Source organism: Meles meles, chromosome 4, assembly GCF_922984935.1.
Source record: "Meles meles chromosome 4, mMelMel3.1 paternal haplotype, whole genome shotgun sequence".
Taxonomy (NCBI): domain Eukaryota; kingdom Metazoa; phylum Chordata; class Mammalia; order Carnivora; family Mustelidae; genus Meles; species Meles meles.
In genome coordinates, this window is record NC_060069.1 from 52,701,632 (window position 1) to 52,723,704 (window position 22,073).

General features: G+C 47.2%; 1 protein-coding gene across 4 annotated transcripts in view; it reads right to left on the minus strand.

The window, feature by feature from the left end:
- The window catches only part of ST6GAL1 (ST6 beta-galactoside alpha-2,6-sialyltransferase 1), a 121,275-nt gene that overhangs the window by 90,990 nt on the left and 8,212 nt on the right, over positions 1 to 22,073 (minus strand). For all 4 annotated transcript variants that reach the window (XM_046002743.1, XM_046002744.1, XM_046002747.1 and 1 more), the window contains exon 2: positions 2,352 to 2,495. The gene's annotated coding sequence lies outside the window, so the exon portion shown is untranslated. The remainder of the gene's footprint in view (positions 1 to 2,351; positions 2,496 to 22,073) is intronic.

The window sequence follows — 22,073 nt, forward strand, 5'->3', positions numbered from 1 at the left end:
ATCTGCCTCAGGAGAATAGAAAAACCTACCCTGTTAGGTCACTGCAGAGTTCAGTGAGATCCTAAAGAGAGCACAAAGCACAGTGCCTAGAGTCATGACTACGCTTTCCCTACCCTTCCCTGCCCTTCCTCATACACCTAAAAGCCCTCAGAATTAGATCTGCCCAGCTGGTTTCACTGACCTGGAAAAGCAAATCCCTGATGGGGAAGGAGTCTTAAGTCCAAGCACACCAGGGGGCCCGCTGCATGAAGGGAGCTGGGGCTGTGGCCGCAGCTACAAGGATCTGAGAATGGTGGAGGCAGGGCTGGCCCCGGTGACCGTCCACCCTGTCCCCGTGCTGGTCACATACAAGGGCTCAGTGATTGGGAGGCTTCCTGAGCAGTCCCCATTCCACCAGCCTCATTCTCTGCCTCCCAGGAGCTCCTGCCTTCCCCCTCAGCCACCAACAGTCACCAGCTGTGTGACCTGGCTTCTTAGAACGAGGGTGTGGGACCAAACGGCCCCTCTAGTCCTTTCCACCATCGTAATCTTTCTCAACTACAATTCTACAAGGTGAACTGGTATTTACTGATGCCCCCACCTGCTCCCCATCCCCTTCTCTCGGATACATGAAGGGGTTGGTGTGGGGTGGGGAGACATAGGGAGTCCAAAGTTTCTGAAAGTAGAGGGAGAAGGGCAGAGGCTGAGGCTTCATTATGCTAATTTAATTAGCTCTAATCTGCCCACAGCAGGGCCTTGAAGAAAGAGGCTTTTGTTTAAATTTCACATTTGGCAGGAAGTGGTCCTTCTTTTCCTCCCCCCTCTATCCCACCCCCCCCTCACCCCCCAGTGGAGTTTAAGAGTCAAAAGCTCTAATTTCAGTCCTGGCTCTCACATCTAGCAGCACTGGGGCTTCCTGTTCACACTTCTTTGACCAACTCCTTGATTTTTCCAGGAAGGAAATATGCCCCAGATGTCTGTCAGTAAAAGGAGAGTTTTTATCTGCCCTTATAAAAGGGCGTCAGTAATTCACAGATTTCCCAAGAAACAAGGGCCAAGGCGAGGGGAAAAGCAGCTGACTTCTCTCCACTGATAAACCAAAGGTTTACCAAGCAACTAAACCCCCTCCCATGGCAGGGAGCCTCTCAACTGTCTTCGGGGATAAGAAGACCAGAACTCTCCCTCCTGTTCATCCATGCAACCAATGCTCATGGAGAGGGATAGGAGAGGAGGGTGAGGTATGTACGGGGCAGGGAAGCACTTGCTTCATGCCTCCCAGCCTGTTGGTGGTACAGCAAGCTGGAAATGTGATTCTCCAAAACCAAAAGGCCCTGGTTTGTAGCACTAGCTAATTTCCATGCTGTAAACTTCCCCACCATGGCCAATTTCTGGCTGTTAACAATGTTTAACAAGCAGTTTGCAAAACTCCGGAATATTTAAAAATCAGCTCTCTGAGAGCCTCCGGACTAGAAGCCAATTCTCCTGGCTCCTAGTTGAGTATTCTTTCTGCCTCATCTCTCTGCCTCCTGCCAGGAGGAGTAGATGTGCTATGGGGGCTGAAAGAGGAACCATCATGAAAGCTACCTGAAGGATTGTTAGCAGGGGTTGGGTTTCAGCCATGTTTCTTTTTCTTCCACGTTTGCTATTTTCCCAAATATCTTATGAGCACATAGTACCTTTGCAATCAGAACATACCTGAGTAATGAATCATTTTTAAGTGAGCTGAGTGGAATGCTTTGCAATCACCTCCCCACATCACTTCTGTCTCCCTTGGGCATGAGAGAGAAAGAGAGAGTTTCCTAAGAGCCCAACTTCCCTGGGAGAACAGAGCAGGTGCACCCAAGTTTAGCCGTTCACCTGAATCTGGTGCAGTCCTAACCTGGAGGGCAAATTCATCCTCCCTTTGGAATTCCAATTTCACCAGCAATCGAGAAACTACAACTCCCTGTTAAGAGTCCATGAGCTGAGACTCATAATCTCACGAAACAAACTGAGGGTTGTGTGTGCGAGCCAGGGCGGGGTGGGATAGGGAGAGGGTGGTGGGGTTATGGACACTGGGGAGGGTATGGGCTAAGCCTGTGTGTAAGCCTGACGATTCACAGACCTGTACCCCTAGGGTAAATAATACATCATATGTTAATTTAAAAAAAATATGTAAAAAAAAAAAGAGTCAATGAGCCGTGCTCTGAAAAATCAAAGCCTCTTCGTCCATCAGATGACCTTGCCCCCCAACGGGCGGAGGTGGAAGAAGACGGTTGGACTGTATCAGAAACAACTGCTCCTTTTCCCTTGAGCCTTAGAGGAAGAGGTTTCCTCAGAAGAAGAGGCCTTCTACCCTCTTTGCCCCCAACCTGGGATTCAGGTGGTCTTACCTCAGTGCTGGGACAGAGGCCTGGCCTGGCACAGGGGCTGGAGCCCGCTCAAGGAGGCCAGTTCATTTCAGCTGGGCTCCAGGATTTCACTGCTTCTCTCTGGTCTGCTGGCCTCAAAGCTCCACACAGCAGGCTCTACCTTGCCTGCAGAGGGAAAAAAAAAAAAAAAAAAACCACAGGCACATAAAGAAAAGTTGCAGACAGAGCTCCAGAAGCACGAATGTTAATACATGCAGAAGGGTTAGCACCCTTCCTCCTCCCACGCCCAGCCCTGGTCACTCCTGACACTTGGGAGCCGCTTCCAGAAGGACAGCCCCACCTGAAAAGAGCCGGCCGCTTTTCCAGGGCTCAAGCCGCCCATCTGTTGGCCCAGACCTACCCCTTCTGGGGCTGAGCCATTTCCGTGAGCTGTAGGTGAAGCAAAGCAAACTCCACCATGGCCCCTTAATCCTCTGCTACTTGCTGTTCTTACTAAGAGAAGAAAGAAAACTACAGTTCTGGCCCCAAGTTTCATGTTTAGATATGGCTTATGGATAGCTGATTTCAATCAACAAATACCGCACCCTTGCCCCGTCTCCCTTTGACCGACAGCACAGAGTGTGTAACGTTACACACGTGAATTCGAGTCCTGATTTACTTTGAGAGCATTTTTTAACGGAAACTGAGTTTTCAACCCCTGTTCTTGTTATAGCTGTCTGGGTGGATGCCATTTGTTTTGAAAGTGACTGTTAGTCTTCCAAGTGTCAAAGAAATTTATGAACAATCTAGAAATGTTAGAAACTAAAGTTAAGTCAACAGAAGGAAAAAAATTACCTATTCTTCTCTCTCCAAGATAACCACAGATAACACACCCTTCCTGGTTTTCTTTGGCAATCTGGAGTTTTTACCAAGATGCACTAAAGCGAGGTAAGGCTTAGCACCACATCGTCAGCGGCCTTTCGCAGGGGTCACGGAACCTGCCCCTCGGTGGCCAGACCAGAACTGTCACCCCACCCCTGGGCCGTCACCAATTTTTTTTTTTGGTAATTACAAATAGTCCTTAAGACTAAATCTTTGGGGAAATCCATGGTTATTTCCTTAAGACCCAGTCAAGGAGTTTCCAAATGTCTCAGCCTTGGCCTGCTGCCTCCAGGATCTGGGTGCCGTACACACCCCTCCGGGCACTGGTGGCAGGTGCCGGGACCTGACCTCCCTTCCCACCCCTCCACCCGGCCCCTCCCTCCCCCACATCCTCCTTCAGCAGGAGCGTAACATTCAGTGCAAATGAGCAGCCGGTGCCAGCACCTTGAGCACACTTGTCCTGTTCACGTTCAGCTCAGCCCAAGTGTAAGCCCTGATGATTAAATGAGCTCTCCCTAATCAAGCTTGGGGAGGGGATGCGCAGGAAGGAACTGGAAGGGGGAAAGGTGAGAAAGCCATGCGGAACAGAGAGGAGAAGTAACACACAAGTGTTCTGTCTAGGAGGAAGAGACCCTGGGATGTCATGAGAAACAACAGTGCGGCCATGAGAGAGTGCAGACACTGAGAGGAAGTCCCACCAGATGAAAGCGAAGATGAAGCGAGCCACTGAGGGTATGGAAATGTCAAGTCTTGCAAAGATTCGGGGCGAGCAGAGCCGAGGACAAAGGCATCAGGGGATGCAAGAAAATAAAATGTCACTAGCAGCTTTTGGGTGCTTTGTTGCTGTCTAGAGGTTGATACCTACAAAACACCAGGAAACACAGTCACGGTGCAGCGACTGGGGCAGGCTGGGAAGAGATCTCTAGGGGAAATGCAGCTGGGCTGGTGCCCACCTGGGAACCTGCCCGTAACCAGCCTTCCCCAGGGAAGAGGAACAAGGCACTCCCACAGCTGGGGTACTAGGAGCTGCTGATGCACCTGTCCCTGTAACAGAAGAGAGGCCCCCTCTCTCCATCTCTCTCTAGCTAGCCTTCCTCATCCCTCCTTTGGCTCCAGGCCAAACCTCCAGTGAGACATGAATAGTTCACCACATCATCTGTCTAAACAGACTTCATGGATTTCTGTGGCCCTGTGACCCAGGCAAAGACGCTAGGAAGCCAAGCCTCACGCCCCTCGCAGCTGACCAGCACCCCTGCCACTCCACCCCAGGCACCTTACACTCCAGCCACAACAACCTGCAGACCACCGAGAGAATGTGAGGTTCCATTTATGCTTTTAAAATCCTTTAGCAGATGGCTTGCAGAGCTCCCATATTACTCAAATAGGCAAGTCATTCTACCTGTCTCCCTGCTACCTAACCCATACTCACACGTGGGGCCTCCCCTGATGGACAAAAGTGTGGAACTTGGACTTAAAAGCAACTCCTCTAAATAAGGGAGCTGGACCAGATACTTTCAACATTGCAACTGTGAAGAAAGACTACAATCAGCTAGTGGGGGAGCCTCGAGCTTCAAGGGAGAGTAGTAGGGGTGCTAGAAGAAATGAACGTCAAGCCCAAGATCAAGTGATGGGGCCGCGGGGCACTGCAGGAGAGGAAGCCGGCCTACAAAGGGAGCAGGGCAGAGGCCCAGGGAGAGACACACAGGAAACTGTGCACCCCAGAGAGAGCAGATGCTTGGTGATGTTCTAGAAACTGCAAAGCTCATCTATACTTCCTCTTTTTTCTTCCCATAAGCATCCCCTGAATCCCTTCCAGAAGAGCTAGGCTCAGAGCAGCTCTGGGGTCCCAGCTGGCTCCAGCTCACTGAAGTCTTCCAGGGCTGGGACTGAGAGCTCCTCAGCTCTTCCACCATCACCCAGTGCACGGCTTTGGGGTTGGGCTTTGGCCATCCATTGTGGCTGCTCAAAAGCCTGTTTGTTTCTTTCTTTTTTTTTTTTTTTTAACTTCCTTCCCAAGTTTATAGCTGGATTTTTGACAGATGAGGCAACTTGATGGGACAGTCTTGGATTGCAAGTACAACTTGTACTTTGTAGAAACATAAGAAATAAACAATAACAGAGCAGTAATTACAGACCATAGATTTTTCTATAACACGGTTTTGCTATTAAGTGGTTTGTATTTACTCCGCCTATCACCCCACCGGTGTGACCCACTCGGCTGACCACAGAGGACCCTTGTGTTTCCTTGCCCCTGAGCCACCTATATACTGGTGAGCTTCCTTGCAGTGTTCATACAGCACCCGCTAAACTGATGGCCCCTTTAATCTGGGTGTCTTCTGCTCCCTGACTTCGCTTCAATTCCACCAGGGCCACTAGCTTGACATCTAGCTTTGGCTTCACCACTTGTCTCCCACGGCCTAACCAGCCAAAGTTGTACTCCATGCCTTCTGTGTGCTCGGGGCCTGTTCTCTGCCCCATCAATTCCTGCCCTATTCCCTCACCTGACTGCCTCTGGCAGCTTCTAGCTAAGGCCCTCTGGCAGCCCCCGAAGCATCAGAAGAACGTTCTAAGGAAGAAAGCAGATAAATGAGAGGCCGCCTTACTCCCTCACGCTTCATGTAGGTGTTTCCTTCAGATATACAAGGTGTGGGTGCTGATCAAAGACCAGAGCCAGGACAGACAGCCCACCAAGACCCAAAGAACCCAAAGAAGTTCATAAAATGAGCCAAGCGCATACACAAGGAGAATTTCATGGCCCAGCATCCCCTGATATAAGCATCCCCCAAACGAGGACCATTACCAATGGGCTTGACTTTGAGTCAGAGAATGGGTCAGCCTATCCCAAGCGTAGGGCTCGGGCCCCAGGTCCCTGGTTTAAATGAACCATCACTGTAAGGCACACAGGAGCCTTGGGGTAACGGATAACCCTGTGAACTCTGATTCCATTATTCCACTTATCTGGAATGTGAGCGACTGCTCTGATTGTTTGGATATGGAATCTAAATTGGCTAAGAGCTTTTATCGATCCCTGTACATAAAACTTTCCAGGGTCTGGGTGTCTATAAATTTGCTGAGCTCTATAGTCAGATCAGAAAACACTGCACCAAAATACAGTAAGAATTTCTGCTAAAATCAAAAGATGTCCTGCGGCGCCTGGGTGGCTCAGTGGGTTAAAGCCTCTGCCTTCGACTCAGGTCATGATCCCGGGGTCCTGGGATCGAGCCCCACATTGGGCTCTCTGCTCCGCGGGGAGCCTGCTTCCTCCTCTCTCTCTGCCTGCCTCTCTGCCTAGTTGTGATTTCTCTCTGTCAAATAAATAAAATATTTTAAAAAAAAATCAAAAGATGTCCTGGATTATTTCTGCCTTCCCTTTCCTTGAGAGCTCTTGTTTCTTCTGGAAGGGTCATCTGTAGGGCCCAGACCCAATATTATATAGGGCTTCTGTACCAGACCAAGGGCTAACCACAGTGTTCCTTTATTTTTTTTTTTTAATTGAAATGTTTTTGGCAACTACTGTGTGTCAGGCAATTAATATACTAAATTATTCATTTATTCCTCATACAATCCTATGAGGCAAGGAGTGTTTTCTCCATTTTCAGATGAGGAAAAGGGCTTAAGTAGCTAGTCAGGGCCCAAAACTGGGAATTGACAAGGCCAGAATTCTACATACTGGCCTGCCTCTCCAAGGCCTTCTTCGGCCAGTGTTAGGACAGAACTCTGCCAAGCTCTCAACAAAAGCTAAAATTAAAAAGGAGTTCAACACTGAATACATGGGCTCTGACAAGACAAGAAATGGTGTAAAGAAGGTATTTCCAGAGAAACAGAAAAAGGAAGCTCTTCCGCCACCGCCGTATGTAAAACACCCAAAGAAGGGAGCTCCTGCTCATTTCTTTGACTGTGTTGTTAACATGTTGTCGGCGACAATCCTTCGGTTTTGAATCTGCCTATCTGAGCTGCCAGCCTGGATATACACGGAGACATATAAGCCTTTTCTACAGTCAGAGCCATACACATACATGATTCCGGGCTCTGCCCTGGTCCTGCAGACCCCTAACCTCTGCCGCCCAAATGCAATGACTTTGAGCTCTTTGATCTAATTCTAGAAGGATCGCGCTGTATCTAAATAGCATGCTTACATGGCTTTTTTTGTTGTTGTTCAATGTTAGATATTATTCATTACTTCCTACTATGGAAAACGAGAATTTTTAGCTTGCTTTTTACCACCATCCCACGTACCTCTTCTACTTCTAATATAGTTAAACCGTTTTTTTTTTTCATTAAGATGTTACATGATTATGACCAGACAAATGATTGTTCACAGGCAAGCTCTGTGGTATGCAATGGTTCATTCTTTTCATGTATATTCCTTGTCATTTCTGGAGTCCATTCATGTCTTATTTATCAGCTTCGTCTTCTACGTACCTGTCACTAATTTCGCCCTCAAGTTTCCAACTTTTTTTTTTCCTTGAAGCTCTCCCTTCTGGAATCTTCTGTCCTCCTACTCCAACCTGAGCAGCTTGCTCTCCAGGCTTCGAGGAAGACTCCTATTCTTCTGTCTTAATTTACCCACCCCCAATTTTGAAGGAACATGTCTCAAGTCACTTCCTCAGAAAGGATATGTAGGAGGTACAATAATTGAAGTTTCTTATATCTGAGAATGCATCATTCTTCCCTCACATCTGATTCAATCGTTTTGTGAATATAAATTCTTGGTTGGAAATAAATCCCTCTCGGAACTTTAAAGGTACGGCTCCTTTGCCTTCTAGCTTCCAGTGTTGCCGTAGAATCAGATTTCTATTCTTCTATGTAATCAGTTTAGGATTTGTTTTTTCCCTCACGTCTTCAAGCTTTGCTTCTGGTTTCTGTGGGGTTTTTTCCACAATGATGTGCTTTGATGTGCGACTTTTTTCATTCGTAGCACTGGGCAAGCAAGTGAGTTTTTTCATCTAGAAACCTGTTCCTCAGTTCTCAAAATTTTCCTTGCATTATTTCTTTGATAAATCTTCCCTTCCATTCCATTCTTTTTTCTCTATTCTATTATTTTTTCTCTATTCTTTTTTTTTGTATGTCCTCTATTCTTTTTTCTCTATTCTTTTTTCTCTGTATGTCTCCTTTTTTTTTTTTTTGTATATAAGTTTTGTTGAACTTCTTAAAATGATCCTTTCTTATTTTTCATGCATAGCCCCCCACCCTTTTTTTGGTTTCTAGCCTTTGTCTAAGTCTTCATCAACTTTACTTTCCAAACCCTGTACTGATTCATTGATTTCTATCATACTTTTAATTTCCAGGGTTCTTTCTTATTCTCTGAATACTCCTTTTGTGGCACACTGTCTTTATTTTATCACTGTGCTACCTTGTCTTGCCTCCAGGACACCAGTAATCATAATTTTTGTGAAGTTTGCTTCTCTCCCAGCACTGTCTCTATTTCTTGAGAGTCTCTTATCATGTTGTCGTTGTTTGTCTCTTTTTGGTTTCTGTGTTTTATGTTTCAAACTTTTCTCAAATATCTGGAGATACTTACTGGTCTTTTTAAATTCAAAAGTGAGACACTAAAGGTTGACCAGAAGCTCCACATACGGGCAGAACTGCTGGGACGGTGGCTTACCAGAGGAGGGTTGAGAATAATCCCACCATTTTATTTAAAGAACTCTAAAAATCAATATCTATAGGCCCTTTCCTTTTCTCTTGGGCTATTAAGTTTATGCAGAGAGACCTCTCTAAGCTCGTGACTAGGGAAAAGGGGAGATAACCACCCCTAGCTCCCAGTTACTGTGGTAACCACGACAAAAACAAAGTTGGGGAGAGATGGTTTCACTGTTCAGTATGTAGGCTTTTATTCATTCCCTCTTATAGAAAGGCATCTCACGCATCTCAGGTTGGCCTGCTCAGCCTGATCTTAATCAGGTCTTAAGGTTGAGTTTGTTCCTGGAAAGATCCTCAAGAGAAGTTTTAGTGACCAGGAAAAGAAAAAATAAAAAACAGCTTGTTTTCTAGGCATAGTTCCAAAGGAGAGACTTTTAGGCAAGCATTAACATAGGTTCATAATCACTTACCAGGCACTTATCAGGCATATCCGAGGCCTGCTATCCAACTGAGATTCGGAATGCTTCATACTGTGGAAAAGCGGTTTGCGCCCCCGCTGCCTATGGCCTAACACCTGCAGCCGGGATGGGCCAGCCGGTGGGCCAGCTCCTCATAATGATACGGATTAATATTTCTGCCGCAGGATAAATACGTGTTTATACGAAGTAGGTTAAGGATTTATAAATAGCCTCACATGAGTCCGGGACAGGTTTTGCCACCAAACAGGTTAAAAATAAAACTTGGTTTTCACAGATTTTTTTGGATTTGGAAATTGCAGATCAGAGATGGTGTGTGCGTGTCGTACGTACCTCCTACACCTCCAGTCACACTTGGGGCATTTTCACAGGGATTTTGTCACTCTGTGGGTCTGCCTGCTTGCAGCGAGAGGTGGAAAAAATGAGGCAAGTTGGAATGTGGGGGTGTGGGGAGGCCGGGTTCAACAGCGAGAGCGCCTAGTGGCATAGTCGCTTGGGAAGTGTGCGTCCTGCTTCTAGCAAGCTCTGTTACTTTGAAAAAGTTACTTACCCTCCCTGAAGCTCAATGTCCTCCTCTATAAATTGTGGGTAATTCCAACGAATTCTGAAGCATTTTCATGAGGGTTAAGTTAAATTCAGCCACCATTTCCAAGGCATTGCTCTGGGTCCTTGGAAAAGAGTTACGAATGACAGAGATAAAGTCCCTGCCCTGGTAGAAACAACTTCTCAGTAAGAAGAAACACAGAGTAAGAAAGTCAGGCGACTACATAGACCACTGAAGAACAACAGGCAGGATAAAGGGGAGAGAGCCAAGTGGGTGAGGGAGGAGGCTGGCACCAGATTATCCTATACAAAGTGGTCAGAATGACCTTTCAAATAAGATGACGGTTAGTTAGAACCCTGAAGGAAAAGAAGGAGAACACAATGAGAGTGTATGAAGGAAGGGTGTTCCAACTGAGTGGAACAGCAGTGCAAAGGCTCTGAGGGGGGGAAAAAAGTGCTTTATGTTTAAGGGGACATGAAGTAAGACAGAATGAAGAGGCAGAAAGCTGTAAAGGCTGAAGTCTGTGAGGACCTGAGAACTGAATCATGCAGAACCTTGTAGACCTTTTTAAGAACTTTGGCTCTGAATGAAATGGGGAGCCCCTGCCAGTTTCTGAACAGGAAAAAATGACATGATACTACATCTTTCAACACAATCATTCTAGTTGCTGTTTTGAGGAGACTATAGGAGGAGGAATGCAAATAGAAGGAACAGTTACGACACTATTCCAGGAAATAAGAGCAGAGATTGTACTTTCCTGGACAAGCGTGAATTTAGTGGATGAAACAAGTAGTCAGTTCCTTGATTTACTTTGCAAGTACAGCTAACGTGGTTTGCTGATAGCCTGAATGCAGCATGAGGAAAGGACAGTCAAGAGTGACTCCATCGTCTGAAGCTCTAGCAACTGGAAAGATGAAGTTTTCGTCTCCTAAAGTGGGGATGGCTGTGTTCTTTCTTTCTTTCTTTCTTTCTTTCTTTTTTAAGATTGTATTCATTTATTTGAGAGACAGAATGAGGGAGGGAGAGAGAGCACATGAGCAGGGGTAGAGGGAGACGGAGAAGCAGACTCCCTGCTGAGCAGAGAGCCCGATGCAGGGCTCGATCCCAGGACCCTGGGATCATGCCTTGAGCTGAAGGCAGACACTTAACCGAATGAGTCACCCAGGCACCCCAGGGATGGTGGTTTTTGAGGGAAAAGCAGTTCAGTGTTGGACCTGCTGTCATTTTGATGTTTATTTGACACCCAAGGAAATATGGTGAGTAAATTTAAGAGTATGGTGTTCAGGGAAAGGTCTGCAATGGAGCTATAACTTGAGGGTTATTGACGAGGGCACAGAGATCAAGTCCAGGGGCTGCTCCCTGAGGTGCTCCAAAGTGAACAAGTGAATATGAGTCGACAAAAGAAATGGAGGAGAAGCCAGTGACAGAAGAGAACCAAGGGGTGCGCTATTCCAGAAGCCAAGAGAAAACACGTTTTCTTGGAATAGCCAACCATATCAAACTTTACTGATAAATCAAGATAAGGACTGAGATTTAACCATTGGGACTGGCAATATGGAGGTCACCGGTGAACCCGACAGGTGTGCTTTTTGTGGAGTGATAGAGGCGCAGCACTGATTCAACTGGGCTTAAATCAGGAGAGATGAACTACAGGGAGCAAATGATTCTTTCAAGGAACAAAGAAATGAGGCAGCAGCTGGCAGGGTGGATGAGATCGGGGAAGGAAGTGCATGTGCATATGCGTGTGGGTGGGCTTCAGTGGGAGAAAAACAACAGCCACAGATAGACAGATGGGGCGGGCAGATGGGAATGGTCCAGCAGAGAGACAGAAACATTGGAAAGAGAAGGGAATACTGCTACAGTCAAGTCCTTAATTAAGTAAGGGAACAGGATACAGTAAATGAGTAGAGGGGTTGGTCTTAAAGGAGCAGAAATAATTCCTCATCCACAGTCACAGGCAGAAAGCAGAATTTATGGGCATACATTTGGTGGCGGAAAGGTGTGAAAGTTCTCTGGCTGCCTTTACTTCCTCAGCTAAGTGGGAAACAAGGTTCTGACTGAGAGTGAGGAAGGGAGAAGAGGCACTAAAAGTTTGAAGACCAAGAAAGAGGTGTGAACAGTCACCTGGATTAGAGAAAAGGGTAGTGGCTCTCAGCCAAGACTGCCCATTGGAATCAACAGCCGAACTTTAAAAAAGGGTACTGAGATCCAGGTCCGCTCCGTGAAGACTTTGAATTCATTCATTCTAGATGGCATTCAGGCAGCAGTACCTGTTATGATCTCCCCCAGTAACGCTAGTGAAAGCCAGAGTTGAGAACCACCGGATCCACAGCGTGAAGATAACCTGACGACACCCAAGTCCGCTTCAGGATGGTGGTCGCGAATTAGAGCGGGAGCCGTCAGGACAGCCGCCGGCTTCTCTACCGTGGCATTCGGCCGTGGGCCACAGGCGTGGCCGGGACCGTGAGCTGGAGGGAACCAGGGTTACGTGAGACCCCGGTAAGGGCACATCCTAAGATCCAGTAAATGGGAGCTGCTGTTTATTTTTATCACCAGCAAAGTGACATAAGCTATCCTTGTAGCAAATATCAAATAGAATTCTGTTCTTATCTCATCCAAATGATTCCCGATTTGTATCTACCACAGGGTTTTGAAGTCATTTGCAAAGAACTGAAATCACAGATGTCTATCCTGAAATGTTAAGGAGGTGTCCTCTGGTTCTTTGTGACACTGAGCGCTACATACGGGATCACTGGAATTCACCGGCCACCCCTCGCGCCCAGCCTCCCCGAGTCCTAATGTGACAACAACAGCTCTGTGCCAAACTTGGGTGAAGACTGCACTTTAGGGTTCCATATCTGCAACTCCTGTCTGGTGATGTGCTGCTCCCTCTGGGGAGGTCCACCCTTGATTCTAGCCCTGGGCCTGGAGAGATCTCTGTGGTGACACATGCCATCTCAACACCCCGTCCCCGAGCCACTCTTGGCTAGGACCCTGTCCATGTCTACCCAACTGCTGGAAAAAGACTGCAACTCTCTCCTGAGCCTAAACTGTGCGAGCTTGAATGCCAGCAGAGGGCAGAAGCCCTGGGGGCTCCCCTGCTGGTCCCCCAGTGTTCCCCATTATCAACTCCTACCCACCCTTATCAATGGATTTCATGCCAAATCTCGGGTGTATGTCCTTCTACCCTACCCAACTGCCCAGGTAAATCCCACTTGGCAATCTCACCTGCTCCTCTGCCCCGTCCCGCCTCACCTCTTGCTCCAGCAGCAATTCGTGCAGCTCTCATTCATCTGTGTCCTGATTCTGTACCCACCTCTCCTCCTAGACAGAGGCTCTTCTGGGGAAAGACCGGACCTCACGGAGCTTCCTATCCACAGTGTCTAACACAGTGTCAGACCCGTCAGGCAGCCAATAACTGAAAATCACTAAGACATTAAAAACAGCCACCATTTATTATCACTAATTACGTGCTGGGATGAGGTTAGGCACCACACAGGACTCCCACCAATGCTACGAGGTAGCAGTGATTAATACAGATGACAGGGGGCGCCTGGGTGGCTCAGTGGGTTAAAGCCTCTGCCTTCGGCTCAGGTCATGATCCCAGGGTCCTGGGATCGAGCCCCACATCGGGCTCTCTGCTCGAAGGAGAGCCTGCTTCCTCCTCTCTCTCTGCCTGCCTCTCTGCCTACTTGTGATCTCTCTCTCTCTGTCAAATAAATAAATAATAAATAAATCTTTAAAAAAAAAAAATACAGATGACAGATGAGACACCGAGGGTCAGAGAAGGTGAGTTCCCGAGTTCATACAGGGAAGTAAGTGGCCAGAAGAACAAGAAGTAAAAGAAGAAGTAGAGGCATATGTGGAATTAAACCTGAATTTGTCTGGCTGCAAAGCATGTGGTGTTTTTCACATTATAAGGTTTTCTGAGAAAGAGGACCCTGCAGATGGCAATGGGCAAGTCAGGGAGTTGCCTCCCAGCCCCCACTCTGGGCGTCACCCAGACCATCTGGGAGATAAGAGGAGGACTCCTTTTCATCCATCTCCTCCATACCTGATCTTTCCTCTCCTCCCGATTTATGGGCAGAATAAAATGTTCATTGTGTAGGGCAAAAAGGAACCACCACAAGCTCTCTGGCGGGAAGCATCTCCAGAGGATTTATCCCTCACAACGTCATTAACCATCCCTGCAGTGGCAGGGCCGGCATCCTCCCAACACCATACAATTGACAAAGGCTGTCTGCTTGGGTAAATGAAGGCCCGACCCAACTGCTTTTGTCAGAGCTTCCTCACTGCCCTGCCCTCCTCTCACCTGGGACAAATCCCTCTGACCCTGGTTTCCAACAGGATAAGAAAAAGAAGACCAAGATCCTAACCCTGACTCCACCCGCCCGGGGGCTCAGCTCCAGGGATCAGCCCAGAGAGCATTTCCTATTTCATCTTGCTGCTTGGGTCTCACTTCCGAGCCCAGAAGTGACCAGTGAAAAAGGACTACCCTGAGTGTTCCCCATCCTGAGCTCCTGCCTCTCCCACTGTGCTCTCACACCTTGACCTTCCCTAGAGAGCACCTGCTCGCGCTCGCTGGGGTTGACGGTGCCCGTGTTCGGCAGGCAGAGGGTGAGCCCACGGAGGTCTGGGCACTGTGCTGGCCCTGGGCTGTGCTGGGAACCCAGTCAGCATCCTACCATCCAAGCGGCAACTGTCTAACACAGCTGACTTCGTGGAACAGGAGTATGGTGTCTGAGATGAAACGTCTTCTCTTTGCTGTAGGGGCCGGCAACTAGAGGGGCCCATCCTGAGCTAATGCGGAGCTAAAGTCCTGTGGCAGCATTGCAGAGAGACTAGGATGAAGAAACTGGTTTCTTCAGCAGTTAGGAGTAGCTTGGCTCTTACTAAAACCATCCCATCACCCCACACACAACATACACAACAGGGCTTTCGGACACCCCACTCCCGACCCCAGTGGCATGGTAGGTCCCAGTCCAGACCCTTGAGCAATCCCAATCCTTCCTGGGGCACATGTGAGTTGCCTCAGGCCACAATAGCTCAGTCCTGAAGTCTGGCTGCCAGCCCACACTGATGGATTGTGTTAGAGACCAAATTCTCAAGGACAGGGCCCTGCCTTGTTCTCATCAGCACTCCTGAAAAGTAAAGCCTCTTCCAGAGGCCCCTGGCCCTGTCCCTCCTATCCCTTTTCCAGACCACAAGCCTCTCCCAGACAGACATGGCAGGGGCCTGCTTGCCTGGCAGCTCCCGCATTCCTTCCCGTGGCCCAGCATGTCTGGGACACCCTCTTCTGCCCAGGAGAGCTCCCCACGCTTTTCTCAGCCGTCCCAACTCAGCTCTCACCCAGACTTTGCCAGCAACCAGGAAGGCAGGCCGGAGTCCTCTCTCCGCCGGCAATGGGAGAGAACCAGAGGACCTGCCCTCTCCCTGTCCACTGCCTCCCCAGCTGCTTGTCTGAGTCAGGAGACCACAGTTTCTTGCCCGGTGACCAAGCAGTTTGTTGCAAGCCTTCAGGGAGCAGGTCTGTGACTGTGGGAGTTTTTATGGACACCTGTGGATGCTCTAACAGATGTCTGTAAGTTCTCAGAAGGGCAAGGGGCTTGCCAGCAATAACAAACCCTTCTGTGTGGTTCTTTTATTCTTTGTCATCTTTTCACATCTATGATCTCATTTGAACATAAAAGCAAATCTGAGAGTAGGCAGCCCCACAATTATTATCCCCTTTTATGGATCAGGAAATTAGGGTTAGGATTAAGTAGCTTGAGGCTACGCACAGCTGCAGTCTGGACCACAATTTGGCTCTTATATTTGCCTAAAACTTAAATGGAAAAGAGATTTCTATTTCATAAGTCTCTATGTAGGTAAAATTTATATAAAGTTTGGTTATCTAGAAAGTATATCTATAAAAAAATTTTTTTATATTTATCTGTATTTCTATATTTTATGTTGCCCAAAGGTGGCCACTTCTGGTCTCCTGTGCACCACAAATCACAGTGCAGTAGAAAAACCATGGGCTTGGGCATGCAGGCAGCTCGAGGGGTTCAAGCCACAGTCTCCCATTGTGCAACTTTGGGCAAATAAATCTCTCTTAACGTCAAGTTTCCCCATCTGTACCATAGGGATAATTATGTTCATTCTATAATAGGGCTGTTGGGCAGCCTAGAGATACGGTGCGTCATACCTGGCACACTGGGCACACTTAATGAACAGTGGCTACTCTTTCGTTCATCCTTTGTTCTCCAACCGCCACCAATTACTCAGGGCTACCCCGACCTTCACTGCTCCGAGCTCGTGCTCTGGCTCCCTGCTAGGCCAGGGTTGCTCTTCTCCCATTCTCCCCCCACCAGAGCTTTCCCTATTCTTCAGCATCCCGTTCAAACTCTATCTCCTTGGTGAAAACTTCTCCTTCATCCTCTGGGCCCTGCCACCCACTGGGTCATTTGGTTTACAGTGTCTCATTCTGCCTAGAGTTCAGTGTTCGTGTAACTGACTCGCCAAACTTTCCCATGGAAAGACAGCATCTTGCTCATGCATTGTATCTCCTACCCGCTCTCCACAACCTGAGCACCAGTATTTAACAATATCTTTTTTTTTTTTTAAGATTTTATTTATTTGGGGGCACCTGGGTGGCTCAGTTGTTAAGTGTCTGCCTTGGGCTCAGGTCATGATCCCAGGGTCCTGGGATAGAGCCCCGCACTGGGCTCCCTGCTCAGCAGGCAGCCTGCTTCTCTCTCTCCTGCTCCCTCTGCTTGCATTCCCTCTCTCGTTGTGTCTCTCTCTGTCAAATAAATAAAGAAAATCTTAAAAAAAAAAAAAGATTATATTTATTTGAGAGGGAGAGATAGGGAGGAAGTATGAGTAGGGGAAGGGGTAGACAGAGAGGACAAGCAGACTCTGTGCTGAGCAGGGAGCCCCATGCAGGGCTCAATCTCAAGACCCTGAGATCACTACCTGAGGCCGAAACCAAGAGTTGGACCCCTAACTGACTGAGCCACCCAGGCGCCCCAACAATACCTTTGATGCTTAACACAAAATTGTACAGAACTGAAAGCCACCCAATATCGCACCATCCAGAATAAAAAAAGAAAAGAAAAAGATTAATATCATTCTTTGCATGTCTCTACATTTACACGTAGATAGAAGCGTGGAGGAGGACAGATTGCATGAAACAAGGACGGCTGAAGGAGCTTGAAAAACTAGCTATTTTTTATTTTTACATTATATTTTATTTCCATTCTACCAAAAAGTAAAATTTTTAAAAAGCTTTACTTCTCATAACTGTTTCTCCACCAAAACAGATATTATTTGCCTTAAAGATCCCTCCCAGTTTAAGAAAAGAATGAGTTGAGAGGCTGGAGCCGTGACGGTTCTCTTTCGCCCGTCTGAGATGGGGAAAGTTAACACATACGCATGCACCCACGTCCCCGCCTTCCACCTCCCTCACATTCTTGCTACTTCTCACATCCCACGCCTTCGCCTCCTGCCCACCCTTGCTGCACTTCTCTCTGTCTGAGCGGATTAAGGGCTCACCACCCCCTTTCTTTAAAATAAATAAATAATCATAAAAAAGAAGAAAAAAGGAGGGGGCTCACCCAATGACCCTTAACCATGCCTTCCTAAGTGCTTCGGATTCATCCTTTCCATCCACAAGTGGGTTTTCCCACAAAGGGCGCCTATGTGCTACGTCCCTGAGTTCTTGCACGCATGAGAACTGGCCACCTGCCTTGTGCTTGCAGAGTGAGTTACGTCAGTGCAGAAGTCCTCAGTCACGCTGCCTTTCCCTCAGAACCCTGTGAACATTTCTTCATGTTCTCAAGTTTTCTCCTGCTGCTGACCAAGCCAGAGGCCAAGAGGATTTTTTGCTCTGTGCAGAGATGGGTGGCTCCCAATACCCATATTCCTCCTCTTCCCTTTTGTTAAAGAACGCCTTCCTGAAACTGGAGTTTTCAGTGGGTGCCCAGCTCCCCAGCTGGAGGTGTTCTCCCAGCCTCCTTTACACTCAGGTGTGTCCACGCTTGGGTAATAGGCTGTGAGCAGAAGTGACGTGTGTCTCTGTGGATGCCTCAGTTACCGTTCTGAGACATCACCTCCGGAGGACTTTTAGATCTCTGATTGTCTCTGATTAATTTCCTTATCGTTCTTGGCATCCGCTGTGATTCTCCTCAAGCCTTCCCTCTCAAACAATTTAGTTTTCATTGTGTGTTGCTTTGTTCCTTCATTAACTTTTCCACAGTGCTATATCTCATTCGTTTCCTTATTCTTTATCTCATTCCATAGTTTGATCATCTTGTCTCTGAGATCTCTATTATTTTTCAAAAAAAAAACTTTGTTTGAATGCTTGAGTGGATATTGTCTCTCCAACCCAAGAGCCAACTCCAAGCCAGAAATTAGCTTGGGAGTTGGGAAGAATAGGCCAATGGGATCCCATTTTCACTGGCTAGGACAGAATAATTTTACTCATAGGTCATCTGTGAGTCATCCACCTTCCTTATTCTACTCATTCTTAAAGGAACAGCACAAGAGCCCCCTGTTCCAGACTCTTCCATCCTAGACTGATAGCTCCTTCTCCAGTCCCCAAGGGTTTATTGGAACTAAACATTCACAGGTAATGTTTGGGCTACTAAGTGAAATTGGAACTTTTGAGAAAGGGCATGAATCTTCATCTCCCTTTTCGTACGTGGCTAGGCACATAAAGGTTTTCCTTGAAGACTTCTGGGCTACTGACTTTCTGAATGAAAAGGAGGGCAAAACCTAGAACCAATACTCAGAGGTAGCCTTCAACACCAGCCCCACCAGTTCCGATTTCACTACGTTGGAAAACACCATGACGCCAGTGGAAGGAAGAAGATTCAGCGGGATTATTACCCTTAAAAGATCAAAAGAGAAGGAACAAGCACCTTACCAGCAAGTCAGACCTTCCCAACCTGCCTCTGCAGGTACTGTTGTGGGAGCTGATTAGGCCTACATTCAAGTACAAGCACCTCAATTCATTCCCTGGCTGACTTTGAGCAAGCCGCTGAACTTCCTTCAGCCTTTGATTCCTCACCTACTAAATGAAGATAATGGTACAGAGCCCACATAGGGAAGTTATGAAAATTATAGATAATGCCTGAAATGGTCCAGCTCCATCCCACCACTTTCTGCTTTATGAGCTCCTTTCCAGAATCACCAACCTACTAGTGGTTCCCCCCACAACCAGTGAGCCATATTTCACCCCACATCTTTGCTCCCTCAGCCCCTTCTTCAAATGCCCTTTCCCTGGAGGTTAATGGTCACTGCCCTCCTTAGGTGCCCCCTACTCCAGAAAGCTCTCTCAGACTCGCTATACCTTCTTCCCCACTTCATAATATTTATCATACAATATTATAATTAACACCTTCATGTCCTCCTTCAACCAAGCTCCTGAAGAACAGAACTGTGGGAATGTTTGGGTCTCTGTTCTAAAAGTGTACATTGTACAGAGGCTACCGCACACATTCAAAGTTTGTTGAATGAACAAAGCAAGGACTCTGAGAAGAGGAAGAGGGTGATACAGGAAGTCTGTCAGTCACTGACCTCCAAGGCCCTGTTCATTACACTGAATGTGTATGTGTGCGCTATCTACAACATGGGATCTTTATGTAAATATTCCTAATGCTGCGCACAATGACTAGCACATAATAGGCACTCAATAAATATTTGGTGAATAAATTAATGTCAAATAAACTTCAAAAGAGAAGAAACTGTTTAAGAGCCTAGAACCACAGGTGCAAGATAAGGCCTCCACAATGCCTCTGAGTCGCACTTACGAGGGAGCCAAGCAGTGGTAACCGCCAATCTGTGGCCCCACTCACCACCAGTGTGTTTATGTCCAATCATAACCAGATAATGAGTCAATGGATCTCCCAGCTTTAAAGGGCAAGCAAAAAGTTTTTAAAAAGGGCAAACCAGGCTTGACACAAACTCTTACCAAAAAGGAGAATAAGCAAATGCTATCCACACATGACTCTCCCATGAATTCTTTCCTTCATATGTTCTCAGGGGAAAGACAGAAAACTTCCATCAGCACCCCTAGGGAGAAATTCAGCCAAGCCTCCAGTGAAACTAAGAATGAACCACTTCTCAGACTCAAAAGATGTAGAATTCTTAGCAGTGAAAATACCAGTAATGTAACACAGAAAAAGCTATGTCCCATGCCAGCCTAAGTACTTAGCAGCAGTGAATCTTTGGGTGAGTCTCTATCTCACTCTGAAGCTCAGTTTTCTCATCTGCAAAATGGAGCTAATGATACCCACAAACAGAGTGTGGCTATGAGAACTGGATGAGAGAACATACGCAGTGCCTCATCAGGGCCAGGAGTACAGCAAAAGCCCAGAAAATGGTAAACTTGCTACGTGGCCTAACGTGGACTAACGCTTAAGTCTAAGAGGCTCTTCCTCTTGGGAAAGGGACAAGCATTCAATATGGCGGGTGTTGTCAACTCAAGCCCGGAGGACTTTCAAGAGGTTGCAAAGGGTAGAGTGTTGCTAAATTTAAAGCTGAATGACATGTCAGCTCTGTGCTAGGGAAACCAGAAGATGGATGCAGATTTGGAAAGACTGTAATGAAAAAAAATTTACAATCATCCTCCTGGGACATGTAGTTCTTTTCTAGTTGCCAGATTTCCTGGTCATCTAAAGTGTATGTGATATATTTATTACTGTGGAAATAATTTATGAATATAAAGTCATGCAGACTGAAGTCAAGGACAGAACAGGAGGAGGGTTGCCAAGATCCAGGGGAAACAATGGTTAAGCCTCCTTTGAAAGCATATCCATTTTTTTCCACCTTTACAAAGCAGGTGAGAGCTGCTCTGGTTACAACCTCAGTCCTCCGTAACTTGCCCCAACCCCACAGTCCTACTTTGCCTTGTTCTGCTTCCCGCCCCACGGTGGCCATAGACACCCAAGGTTGGAAAGGGCCTTCTTCGCAGGCACTTAAGTCAACTGGTCTGCAAAGCAGGAATCTTCTGATGGCAGACAAGTTCACATGCAACGTTGGCTTAAATACTCCCCTGACAGGGAGTTCACTGCCCTGTGACATAGCTTGTTGCACGGTTGGGCAGCTCTGCTGAGTGAGTTCTTCCTAATCTGCCATGCCACCACGTCTCCCCCAACCTATGCTGGTTCTCCCCTCCACAGCAGCCACCCAGTGTGCCTCTGATCCTTCTTCCACATGAAGGAGGTGCCTCTTCTTATCTCCTACAGGCTAGAAAGCCCAGTTTCCACATTCATCCCATCTCCAATACGGTGGCCTAAACCTCTGTCTTCCAAGTAGCCCATCTCTGGGTGTGCTGCATTTTACCATGATCTGTATTATTTTAGAGCCAGGGAAACAGAACCCTCCAGATGGGTCTGATCAGGCAGACAGAGCCAAGTAGCACTGGGCCACTTCATCCTCCAAGCCTGATATCAAATACTCCTCCCCTTCCCTTCTCCCTCCTTCATCCCTTTCCTTCAGGTACAGACCTCCCCCTGAGTATCAGGCCCTGGGAACAAAAACAAACTTGGCAGTGCCAGGGTCAGTGCAAGGAGGAGGAGAAGGTGATGACGCAGCTCTGTGTCTTCCCTTGCAGAGCCTAGGGCACCCAAGCAGGCAGGCTATCTCCAAAAATAACCCCGTCCAAACAGTCAGCCTCTTAGTAATTTCCCAGGAGCCCTTCATTCCAACTTTCCAGGGTGTGGTTCTCAGTGTCCCTGTGCCCGTCCGTTCCCTCGCCACCCTTCCCAGAGCTTAATGGATTGGCTTCATTTAGCCACTGACATTTACAACCATTGTTCCACATGTCAAGGATCTAAATACACTTAGAAATATATTTTTATGGAACATTTTTATGGTTAAGTAAACATCAAAATACAGAGTGTAGTGCAACTATGAGAAAAATATCTGTACATACCGATAGGAAAAGATCTCCAATGTGTATAGTAAAGTGAAAAAGGCAGGTTCGTAAAGTGGTAGTTATAATGAAATCTATTTACGGAGCTTTTTTTTTTTTTTTTTTTTTTTTTTTAAACTTCTATTTATTTTTTGGAGAGAGAGAGGCAAAGACCCTGTGTGAGAGAGCAAGCACACATGGGGGAGTGGCAGGCGGAGGGAAAGGGAGAAGCCGACTCCCCACCGAGCAGGCAGCCTATGCAGGGCTTGATCTCAGGATCATGACCAGAGCCCGAGGCAGCAGCTTCATCGACCGAGAGGCCCGGGTGCCCCTATTTACTGATTTTTAAAAAAACGTTATCTGCATATAACCACGAATAC